At 38.9% G+C, this 7,580-nt stretch overlaps 2 long non-coding RNA genes across 2 annotated transcripts; both read left to right on the top strand.

The window, feature by feature from the left end:
• Positions 1 to 564: 564 nt before the first annotated feature.
• LOC119264995 lies at positions 565 to 1,395 on the top strand. The gene is made up of 3 exons (XR_005131319.1): positions 565 to 694; positions 857 to 977; positions 1,072 to 1,395. It is a non-coding gene; the product is annotated as an uncharacterized LOC119264995 (long non-coding RNA).
• A 4,899-nt stretch (positions 1,396 to 6,294) lies between these two features.
• Positions 6,295 to 6,989, top strand: LOC119262651. The gene is made up of 3 exons (XR_005129793.1): positions 6,295 to 6,456; positions 6,633 to 6,756; positions 6,869 to 6,989. It is a non-coding gene; the product is annotated as an uncharacterized LOC119262651 (long non-coding RNA).
• Positions 6,990 to 7,580: the final 591 nt, after the last annotated feature.

The raw sequence follows: 7,580 nt of genomic DNA on the forward strand, positions 1-7,580 counted from the left end.
GATAGTGAAGCATGATTGATCACTTCAGAGAACCTGTTTCCACTGCTCTAGAGTCCTTTACACCACTGCAGTCAATGCTTGGCATTGCACCTACAGATCTTAGGCTTGTGTGCAACAGCTTGGCCGTGGAACCCATTTCATTAAGCTCCTGATGCACGGCTCTTGTGCCGATGTTGATTGCAGAGGCCGTTTGGAATCTGTAGTGAGTCGTGCAACAGATACTTGCATCGACACTTTGTGTGTTTGTGTCGACAGCTTTGCTGTAGAAGCTGTTTGGCTCCAAGAAGCTTCCATTTTGTCCCAGTGTATGTTTGGCATACCTGTCCCAGTGGTATTTGATTATGGCTACAGAGGGCACAAATGTAGAAAACTGGACTACATACTTTCCTTTTAAGTGTCCTTCATGTGGGAATCTTTATGGGCTCCCTCACATGCAGATGTAATGATCCAATTTCAACTTTGGACTCATAATAAAGGAAATAAAGGACTGGTGTTTATGCTTTATGACTATTAGTAAAGCAGTATTGGTCAGTCTTGTTGAGAGATGGGTGGGATTTAAACTTCTCACTAGAAATAAAATCCAGCAGTTTTTGTCCAGGGTTACACTGAAGACAACTGGCTCAAGAGAAACAAGCAAACATGAAGTCCTTGTCTGTGGCTGTTGTCGTGCTGCTGCTGGTGCTGTCGTTACACTGTGAGTCTTCCTCTTTTTTATTGTGATATAACTGTGAGCTAAACATGACATGCCAGGTGAAGTGTATATACTTTTGGTCAAATATGAATACAGAATGTTTATACCAGTATTGAAACTGAAATAATGAAAACATGGAGTCTCACTATTACTTTGTGGTTCTAGGTGAGGACAGTGTGGTTGAGGGAAAATGCTGTTATAATGGAAACGGACTCTGTAAATCACACAACGAATGCCGGAGGTTTGGGGGACATCCTGCCATTAGAACAGAATGTGGATTTTTAAGGTAACTTAACTTCTGTCACTCTTCAACATCATTCATTCCACAAATTTAAAAGCGTGCGGTCGTCATATCACTGAACTGTATTCTTTGTCTTCAGGTGTTGTATATAGCCCATGGCAAGTATCATCAGAGGTTCCGTGGCTCGATCCTCCAAGATCAAACTCTTATAGGACGTCACAAAGCATCAGTAGAAGATCATATTCACTAAATCAGGAAATATTTATTGTAATTATTGTGTTTTTTTTTATACTTAAACTTTGTTAAAGATTTACTGTAATTCTGATTTTCTGAGGTGTTCAATGCAATCCTTTGTAAATGTTGAATTAAAGTAGTCTACTTAAAGAAATAAGACCATGTGGACTATATAATGTGTTAACTGTATTAATCACTCTGTGGCAGTTAATAAATTGTGTTTTACTGATGTTTGTCTGTTTAATAATATATTAAATATAATAATCACTTTCCAAAATATTTAATCAAAAAAAATAAAAATTCCAATCACTGACCTACGCAAGTTTAACGCAAGGACAGATGTGGCCATGAAACATATTACAGCGCACGTTGTTGTGTGGAAAGCAAAAATATAACATATATTACTTCATTTGAGAAATAATGTAAATTCTATATTCTATGAATGGTCCACAACAAGTACAAACTAAAAAAGTTTTTAAAAATCTTGCACAGGATACAAAAACCTCTAACACTGAAAGTGAAGGTCCATGGGTGATATCACAAAGGAACTACTCAGGGTTGCTGCACAATTTTCAAAATCAGATTCAATGCTTTTTAATATGCTGTTAAGTCCTCAGCGTAACAGACACAATGCAATTTCCACTGCATAACAACACACAGTCAAATATGGCATCAATAACTTTCTATTTTATTAAGACCTTTTGGCAGAAACACTATTTCTACAGTAAACAGAAGTCAGAAACAACTTGACAGCACTTAACACTACTACTACTACTAAAAATAATAATAATATTCAAATATTCAAAAACACAATGATCCTTACATTCTCAATTCGGTATCAATTCTGCTGTCCTCTCATCCTTCAGTGGCCATTATAGACCACTGGGCTGCTGTTGGCTGGATGCATTGATTGGTGGACTGTTCTGGATTAGTTTAATACACAACATGACACAGTTATTACACTGTCTTTCCAATTAATTCTAAAGTAAAAACAGGTTGTTTTATTACGTGCATAACACGATTCTAGACTGTTATTCTTTGTGGTTTACTCTACTTTTTATGCATTTAATATTGGCTTATGATTGAATTTCATGGACTGATCTGAGGATTCAGCTACCGGTTTGTTTAATATGCACTTGAATCATTTTATTTTTTAAATTCATTAAAATTATTTTTATTTTTAACTATATACTCTGAACCGACAGCTTTAGTTTGGACTTCTTACATGAGCTAACCATCTTGTAGGATTATGAATATGCTTAGATTTCAGACTGAACTTTCTTTCCCCTTTCCAGCAGGCTAACATGGCACACTCAGCTGCCTCGAGGATAAACAATGCAGGAATGCATTTAGTACATAGCTTTTAAAGTTATGTTGCTCAGGGTCAAGCGGTACAAAACATTTTTAAGTCATTTTACATGGCCACGTTTAGATGAAAGGTAGCTGGCAGAAACAGAGTGAAAACACTACAGCACGGTTCACACAGCTTGAGTAGCCTCTTTAAAAATGTTCCAGCTGTTGTTCCAGACATTTAAATCACTTTGATACTATTTGAAAGTGTCCCTCACTTGTGAGAGTTATGATTAATGTCCGATTATAGCCCTTCGACAACAGCGGAGTAAACAGAATGCAAAAAGGAAACTAAAGATAAGATAAGATGCCTTTATTGTCATTGCACAGTGTAAAATGAAATTGAGCAGCAATCCAACAGCACTTTCTACACACAAAACAAACATATGGCTAAAATATATCAAGTGCAGATTCAAGAAAAATAGTGTAAAAATCTTAAATATAAAGAAAAAGGACTATAAAACTATATATTCTAAACAGACAATAGACAAGTGAGGTAGCAGTTATTGCACATTCCTGGACAGCTTATAGTTTTATAATATTGCACATCTTAAGAATTATTGCACAGAAAGAATATAGATTATAGATGACAAACTCGAGAACAAATAGTGCAGTGAATAATAAACAGGACAGAGGTGAAGTGGAACGCTGGAACAGCGTCCAGTGTCCTAATGAAGGCAGTGCCAGTAAAGAGCTGTAGTGGTGCTCAGGTCACTTCTACTGAGCACAGTGTTCTACAGAAAGTCCTTGTCAGTGTGTGTGTTTGGAAGTGTTCAGTTCCCGTACGGCTCTGGGGTAAAAACTGTTTTTAAGTCTGTTTGTCCGGGATGGGATAGACCTAAAGCGTTTACCAGAGGGCAGCAGGATGAACAGATGATGTCTTGATGGTGAAATGTGCCCTTCAGGATGTTGGGTCAGAAATAGGTCAAGCTTATTTAGCCAATACATGACTTTTAAGGACCTGCAGGGGACCCCGACTATTATTAAGGGAAATAAATTTGTAAAGTTTGTATTATGACCTGATATTTTACAAAAATACAAGAACACAAACATAACTAAGTCAGTATGTAGACAAAACCAGACAACAAGGCAGTTAGATCCACCTATTCTAAAAGATGACCCATTTGGAACAGCTTGCATAAAAAAGTCGAACCAGATATTTTTTGTTTCAATATAAAGTGCAACTGTCAAAGTGGTGGCCCCATAAGTGGGAGATTGGAACTTAGATCCCCAGTGATGCCAAAGTCATCCACGGCTAGAAGTCCAAATAAGCATTGCTGGCCTCGCTCTCTCTAGGTGGAGAGGCTGGCTCTCTTTTTTCCCATTTACAATTGAGAACCTACCATGGAATACAGGTTCAAAGTTTTGGTCTTCAGCAACGTCAGTAGCAAGAAGAAGGCATGATGGTCATACATACAGTAGACCAACTTAGCTATAAATACTAAATGAATGCACATTTAAGTCCTGCCAATTCACACTTCATGCTAAAGGGACACAAGTAAGGGTTAAAATGTGTGGACTGTCATTTACAACTGACTATCTAAAAAACTGGCAACTTATTAAATGCAGCAATAGAGTGGATGTACAAACCCAATTCCAAATCAGTTGGGTAGTAGGTACAGCAGGTAAAACGGAAATCCACAGGAAATCTACTGGAAATCCACTCTCACCTAATCAAACAAAAAAGGTACAAAGAGATCATCATCATCATCATCATCATCATCATCATCGTTGACCGCTAGTCCAGATAGGGTCGCGGTAGCAGTTGGGAGAGCAGAGAATCCCAGATGACCCTGTCCCCTGCAACTTCCTCCAGCTCATTCCCGGGGACCCCAAGACGCTCCCAGGCCAACTTAAGATATAATCCCTCCAGCAGGTCCTAGAACGACCCCGTGGTCTTGTCCCGGTAGGCCGTGCCTGGAACACCCCCACCGGGAGGCGTCCAGGGGTCATCCGGATCAGATGCCTGAACCACCTCGGCTGGCTCCTCTCAATGCGGAGGAGTAGCAGCTCTACTCTGAGCTCCTCCTGGATGGCCGAGCACCTCACTCTATCCCATAGCGTGTAGCCCGCCACCTGATGAAGAAAGCTCATTTCTGCCGCTTGTATTCACGACACAAAGAGAATATATTTCATCTTAATTTAACCAATTTTAGTGATTTTTTGGAACTTGGAACTTTTTTGGAACGCTCATTCGGAATCTCACGCCTACAACACATTCCGAAAAATGTTGGACAACCGGTGGTGCAACCATGCTTGGGTGTAAAAGGAGCCTCCAGGAAAAGCTTAGTCCTTTATAAGTGAGAATGCCTTTCCCACACAATGATCATAAACCTGGCTATTTACTCCAACAGTTCAGCATGCAGAGGGTATAATAGCGTAACAGGGTCAGCACGTGTGGCTGCTTACGATAACAACAACAAGGAAGCTTTTATTTTATTGATGTATAAAACCACTTTTACATAAACTGTTGGGGACATGACACCATAAAAAGACAGGAGCATAAGTCAATTGTAGGTTTATCTCGGTCTTCTAGTTTTGCTGATTATTCCCAATCCCAGTCTAAGGTCAGTCCAGTATAGTGCATTAAAGACTATTCACAGTCATAGAAATAAAGCATAATATATACATACACACACTCTCACCAGCCACTTTATTAGGTACACCTTGCTAGTAAGAGGTTGGACCCCCTTTTGCCTTCTGAACTGTTTTAATTCTTCGTGTCATACTTTCAAAAAGGTGTTGGAAACGTTCCTCAGAGATTTTGGTTGGTTATTTGAGTTCCTGTTGCCTTTCTATCATCTGGAACCAGTCTGCCCATTCTCCTCTGACCTCTCACACCAACAAGGCATTTTCGTCCACACAACTGACCACTCACTGGATATTTCCTCTTTTTTGGACCGTTCTCTGTAAACTCTAGAGATGGTTGTGTGTGAAAATCCCAGCACATCAGCAGTTTCTGAAATACTCAGACCAGCCCGTCTGGCACCAACAACCACGCCACGTTCAAAGTCCCTTAAATCCCCTTTCTTCCCCGTTCTGATGCTCGGCCTGCACTTCAGCTAGTTGTCTTGACCACCTCTACATGCCTAAATGCATTGAGTTGCGGCCGTGTGATTGGCTGATTAGCTATTTGTGTTAACAAGCAACTGAACCTAATAAAGTGGCTGGTGAGTGTATATAGCCTCACATTTCAAATGTGGCTACTTTAACTGTGTTTTGGTGGCTGATTTAACTGCAGCCGAACTCTAGCACTGCAGATATTACAAAAGGCTTTGGGCTGCTTTTTTTTTTTATTCAATATTCGTTAAAGTAGATTATTTTCTTAATATTTAACACCAACATGATAAAATTAAGCAACAAGAGGTATTTTTAACATTATTATTGGCCCAGTCTGACCAGCTCTGCCTGATACTGTTATTACCTCCAGTATATAAAATGACAGAACAATGTGCTTTAATGTCTGTATACTGACCCAAATACATTTGTTCCCTAAATTAACGTCAGTTATTAATTGTTTTGCATATTTCTTTAACCAGATCTGAGCAAGAGTCTGGAAAATGTCATGGCTGTGAATTTTTTCCTTTTCTTTTCTTAGTCACGTCTGAATCCCACTGCTTCCAAATTTAAATTACAGCAGCAAAGTGTTTTTATCAAGGTCCTTTCAAATCCTTCACATGGCAGATTCTGTTGTCAGTTCTGAACTTTGGACTTCTTATTGCTATGATAGAGGAAATAAGGGGCTGTTGTTGACGAATGCTAAAGGACACGTTCTTGAGAAGCGGGAGGGATCCGAACTCTCCGATGCAAATAAAAGCCGGCCGCTCTTGACCAATCTCAGCCACACTGATAATCCTGCTGGACGAAAATCAACCCTGTGGAAAGATGAAACCGACAGCAGTGCTTGTGGTTGTGCTTCTTCTGGTGCTATCCCTTCACTGTAAGTCATTTTTTAGCATGTTAGTATTTACTGCACTGAAAAGTCTCTAAACCTGCTTTCTTTAGCATTTATGTTTCTGAGAAACACGTGGAAAAATTATTCAAACGTGTGGCTGCCACACTGGGATACTATGGAAATGTCTAATAGTAAAATTCTTCTCTCTTTCCTGATCTCAGGTGAGAAAAGCCTGGTTCATGGATTGTGCTGCAGAGGTGGACGTGGAGTTTGTAAAACAAGGTATCAGTGCCAGAGAATAGGGGGGACATATGCTTTCAGCACCGAATGTGGCAGGAATGCTGGGTATGTTATTTTTTTCACAGTCACATTTCAACATCTTCCATACAGGCACTGTAAAACAATGACATGATAAAAACAGCTAATCTGTCTCTCTAAACAATCTCCCTCTACACAGATGCTGCACATAGCAGCTCACGCCACGAGAAGACTGATGGCGCCACTTTCTCACTGATGCTTCATGGAGAATTTCTTCTAATGAATTAGAATTAAGAATTATTTCTGCTTTTACATACATGTGAAATGATGATTTAAAAGTGTTGTTGCACCAGCTAAATGTTTTTGTCCTATGTATTTTATTTTTATTTAAAGTGCAGTTGTAGTGTCATTTCTTTAATCTTTGCTGTCAAAAACATCTTTATTCAACTAATATCAAATAAAAATTGTCCTTATTAACGCTTTCATGATTGTGCACATGGTCTCTTTATTGGTTGCCAGTGTTTTGTTTTCCAGAACACAAGACTGTGATATATTTTAAGAACTCATTGGACATTTGATCAGCTTACGTTCTTACACGCATTGTAAAAAGTGAATAAATCATCCACACAGATAAGCTGCACATACACTGCTGCCTAGACTTCCAGGTGATGTGTTTCTACCACTTAAAATATTTAGTTTTAATTATTTTTAAGTGACATGGCACTTTGGTAGTAGGCAGTTCCGGCCAAAATGTCTATCCCAGTATGATTGAAATCTCTCATGGTTTTGGTATATGTATATAATTTAACCAGTTAATTTGCTTTACTAGGCTTATTTTTGTAGATTAACAGCAGCTTATTATTTATCCTTCACTTTTATATAAAAGTCATTTTTAACAACCAAAGTTAATC

The sequence above is a fragment of the Pygocentrus nattereri genome, chromosome 2 (assembly GCF_015220715.1).
Source record: "Pygocentrus nattereri isolate fPygNat1 chromosome 2, fPygNat1.pri, whole genome shotgun sequence".
NCBI classification, from domain to species: domain Eukaryota; kingdom Metazoa; phylum Chordata; class Actinopteri; order Characiformes; family Serrasalmidae; genus Pygocentrus; species Pygocentrus nattereri.